The following is a 5,037-nucleotide window of genomic DNA, read 5'->3' as shown; positions in this document are numbered from 1 at the left end:
GGGTGGTGGTAGGTGGATGTTGATCTGGGCGGAACAAAACTGAAGGTAAAAGCTTCCGTTCAATACCTCCGTCTTATCAGGGAATCAGGATCACGAGTTGTGAGTGACGAGTGGAGGGATAGCCGTACCACCAAGTTAAGGGAGGCCTCTTCAGGCCGTGGTCATCAGGGATTCTTCAGCAGGCCAGAGTTCACTTAGTGCCTTCCAGCTCAGAGCTCTTACCCACCTGCCTCTTCAGCCCAGGAGTTCTTCAGCAGCGAGGGGGTTTTCCATCAATTCCCTCTTGTCTGCTCTGAGGCCCGGGGTGAGCCATTGATACCGAGAGAGTTCTGATTGGACAAAAGACTACCCTACCAGCAACCTGGACCGTGCGAAGGAATTTTTGTAAGACCGGTAGTTTAGCAGCTCCGGCATCGAGTAAAAGGCGAAAGGTTGAGTTAAATTTTTCGGAGAGGATTCATATGAGGATACAGTAGTCAGACTCTGGCCAAGGCGTCGTGGTAGTCAGTCTCAAATGGACAGAAGCGAGATTTACATTCCGCTCCCCAAGAGATACTTCTTGGTCTTCTGTATTTCAGTCATGGGATTAATCGTGGCCCACCCATCTCCCAACAGCCAGTCATCCCTAAGGAGAGTGATCCACCAAGGGTAAGGCCCCTGTAGACCCAAAAAAAAGGGGGGTTCGCTGCTGCGCCTTACCGGTGGAAGCCGGACTACCGGGTGTGTGGGTGCAGTGCCCATCTCTATTCTCCCATTGGACTTCTTCCAGACAGGATGTTTACTTGGGGTTTCCAAGAATCGCCATATGAAGGATGCCGACTACCCTAAGATTGCTGTTTATCACTAAAAAGGTATCTTGTGATTCTCCATCAATACCAAGACTATAGGGATAGACCTAATCTTGTAAGCCCTTATTTGGAATTGCGCAAAGTGCAGTGCGTACCTATATGCGCGTAAGTATCTTAACAGTCTATTTTGCTCAATCACCTGCAGTACCCTGTTTAGCGAGCGCCGAGAGTTGTCATGAGCTTCCCTCTAGCCTATTCAAACGTATCTACCCGGTGTAGCCGTTCCCTGTAGATGTCGTATGCATGTGGACTGCCTAGGGGAGTAACATAGAAATACTGAAGGAGGACCCCTTAAACCTTTTGAGACTAATATACCGAGCCTGTGTTGGTTTAACGTAAGCAATTCGTATGTTTGCGGAGGGTCTTCTCGGAGACCCTTAGAGCCCTTACTTTAGACCCTTAATTAGTGCATCTCAGAACTCATTACACGCGTTCAACCGGCTTATTGCTGACCTTGTTGGAATCCCTTTATCTTTATTCTGGGCAGTATATGGATTGGTCCCTAATGCTCCCAATGGCAGGCAAAGATTGTGTTGCCAATTGCTTAAATCCCCTCGATATCTTGTTCCATTGCTAAAGACAGTTTTTACGGTGGCTATTCCGGGTATATTCCGAGGGATTTTGGCCAGAATAGCGGAACCCGTGGTACGAGACCCCCGTGAATACTATAGCTCCTCTACAGCAGCCAACAACGTCGTGCTTTCTTTTTCAATAATCCAGGGACACCTTCCGCAGCGGGTGGAAATAATTGGAGAGGAAAAGGATGTCTCCATATCTATCACCATAGTGGCTTTCGTGAAGAGACATAATTGACGTGAGGTAAGGTTCACTATCTTCTCCATAGTGCGTTGACTACGTTTTATAGTTTTTCGAAACCACAAGATGCGGGTCGACAGCAGCAACTCTCCCTGATGTGTTTCCAGCAGAACCTGCCGGGCATTGCCACCGGATAGGACATGATTTGGTATTGAATCTCCAGAAGGCCACAACGAAGAGCACTCTACCAAGAAGGCTCCCATGCTGCGTCCTTATTCCCCGCCGCCATATACGTGGAACCATGTCTGAAGAGCCCGCACGCTTAGTCAGGAGTATGGAAAGAAGCCTCCAAAATGCGAGCGTGAGCACTCCAACGTTCGAGGCAACTCCCTCCCATCAAGATTAGAGCTGAACGTAATTTAGTTCCTAGACCTCTCCTCAAGTGAGTGTGGTCTCACGAACGTTGGCGTCCCGGTTCATCCCGTACAATCTCCGACCTTATGTTGGGTGAAAGAAAGAGATAATAAATGTGCCATCCACATGAGGGATGCTCGCCAATCCCTTAAGTACTCATGAGCAACAGTTGAAACAGGTGACAGTGAAGAACAAGTATCCAACTTACCTCGTACCCTTGATGATGTTTGACCAGCATCCAGCGGAGCCCGGTTGAAGCCCGCAAAACTATAGCCCTGGACAATCAAACTGTAGTTTCTTCGAAGATTATCATGCCCCGTTTTCAAAGGACTATCACCTATGGTCCAACCTGAAGTTAGTAACCGGATTCAGTATACCTATACTATGTTAAGAGCTCGACCTCTCATGTTCAGCAGGACCTTACCATCAGCCAGTTAATAGTCCCATCGAGACTACCTTATTGAATTTCTGAGGATGCCATGTTGTAATTATGTCGAATATATTTGGGCCTAGTAACCTATCAAGAGATGCCACCAGGAGAGAGAAGACTCTGCGTCTCACTAACACCTCTTGAAGCATGAAAAGCCCAGCGTATAGTACGGTCACCGACTAATTCTGTAGGCCAAAGGTCTCATCTATATGTAATGAGTCAGGCTTCCTATTATGTGAATAGACCAAGAGTATCGCGCAAGACTCAGTGTGTACTCGCGTCCCAGCGGCAGTATGCGTGAGTGAAAGAGAAGCGTTTGAAAGGATGCCCGTGCAAGTCAACTTGAAGAAATGGGTACTAACGTGAAGAGGGTCTGAGCCACCGAGCTGGCCTGTAGGATAAGGCAACTTTATATCAAAATGAGGTATACTCCCACCCAAAAGTCCTCCGTGAGTTTTGGCTGGGAGTCCATGTCGTTCTTCTGGGACAAGCTGTGGTGTCCAGTGATAGTAATGTCAGATTGACATCACGCAATGTAACCGGGTAGGACAGGAAGCCAAGATGTACCCATCAAAAAGATGTAGGACCGACAGGGGACCGAAGAATTCCCTGTGCCAAAGTGATCTTAGCCCCACCAGTCGAAAGATTCGATCAAACTTTGTTTGCGCCTCCAACGGCCATTTGGCACGCCGGTAATGCTTCCCCAGTACTAATATGCCGTTCGTCCCCACAAGGAAGGTTTTTCTCTGATTTTGCTTCGCCCTTGACTAATGGTAACCACCAGCATCACACCGCGGCAACCCAACCAGTCCAGGCCCTGACACCATTCGTGTTATCGCGCTCAGAGCAAGACGAGTGCGAGGCATAGAGTTTTACAGAAGTCAAAGACAGCTAAGCAGTCCCTAGGACCAATGGACTTTTTCCCGGCGCAAGTAATTACACCCTGTTTTGTCTCCAAAATTCCTCCTCCGCCTCAAGTTTCTATCCACCAGCAGGAATCCAAGGTAATCTCACGTATGATGGACCCCTTTCGAAGGGTGTCTAAAGCGGATCGGATGTGTGTGATGCAGGAGCGGACAGAGAGTTACTTGCAAAGAATTTACTTGTGCAATCCCCTTTTCACCTTCTATACGTTGTGTGGATGATGCTATCTTGTTAGTTGGCCATTGGGATGAGCAGAACTACGCACCTAACAATGATAAAGACTTTTTGATTATGGCCCTGCTATAATTTCAAGGCGGTTTGCGTTTATAAGGACAAAATGTAATTTAGTGCCATAGGATGCCATGCTACTTATATGTGGCTGTAATTACTTAGATTTAGTTTATGTTTTCCTGTTATTCTCATTTGGTCTGTATTATATTCTTACAATTTAGTTTAACTTTTATCGGTATCCTATTTTATAATCTTATCATTTGGTTTGTAATAATAAAGTCACCATTAAATTGTACTGATATTCCATCACTGCACGCGCCCTGTTCAGTGCAAATATTGTTCCATTTCACTAACCTAAGTTGAATGAGCGATTTACTTATCCAATTTCCGATAATTGTGCATATCTGGATCGCAAAGAATGAAAGCTTGTAGTTTCGTATCTTCAAGCCATTCAGGACTATATTATATAAGGGTCCATCCAACGTAGGAATTTTAGTTTTGTTTATTGCATACCGCGTGTGGAATAAGCCCTTTGGTTTTAAGGGCCTCAAATCGTCCATTAGTGAGTTCCGTTTCTAATAGCGGTGTGAAAGGCCGGTGTTGTGTGAAACGGTAGAGGGTCTTCGCAAGTTAAGTTAGATTGGGGTCAGCTTGGCTACATTTCCAGGTTGGGAGAGGCCCTTTGCAGTTGATGTTCAGGCTCGTGAATCGACTCAAGTCGTTTAGTACTTTTGTTTGGTTTTTGATCTTACCATATTTCGGTGAGAGGTTACCTAGTTAAGTCGGGGTACCTCAAGAAAGCTTTCCACTTGGGCCCCTGTTTGAGCCATTGTAGTTGCGTTGATCCCCTCCTTATATTAGCAAGACAAAGAACGCCAATCAAAATAGTGTGTGTTTAGGAATTGGTTATAGCTTTTGACCTTGAAAAAGTGATATAGAAATGGTAGTTCCACATTTGCTGTGTGCCCCTATTAGAACTCTTAGGAGCGAAACAGGTGTGGTTCAGCCACGAGTGAAAATTCCGACTCCAAAATGGTCTATGTTAGTATAGGACCATTGTGGTGTGCAACTTAACTAATAAATTCTTGATCATGACAGGTGGTAATTGCGGAGGGGGGCCCCCGAATCGCCCTATTGTCTTTCAGAGGGCCAAAACTGTCGACCCCTATTTTGCTTGTATTTGAATGTGACGCCATCACCAGTGGTAGTTGCCTATGAGTCCCGAAACTTCAGGACCCGAGCCATTGGGTCTTGAAACGTGTCTACTAGTGAGTAATGGTAGAGTGTGTGAGAGGGCACACAACTATTTAAGCTTCGACAAATGGTTGACTTGGGAATTGTGATTTATAGCCTAACTGCTCTCGATACCAAATGCATCTATAGCTCTGACAAATTCAACGGTGCCGCGAAGATTGTATCAGGATTGAAGCAGCC

Source organism: Nicotiana attenuata, unplaced genomic scaffold (assembly GCF_001879085.1).
Source record: "Nicotiana attenuata strain UT unplaced genomic scaffold, NIATTr2, whole genome shotgun sequence".
Classification (NCBI taxonomy): domain Eukaryota; kingdom Viridiplantae; phylum Streptophyta; class Magnoliopsida; order Solanales; family Solanaceae; genus Nicotiana; species Nicotiana attenuata.
The sequence above is the reverse complement of the archived record's forward strand: the minus strand, read 5'-3'. Positions refer to the sequence as shown.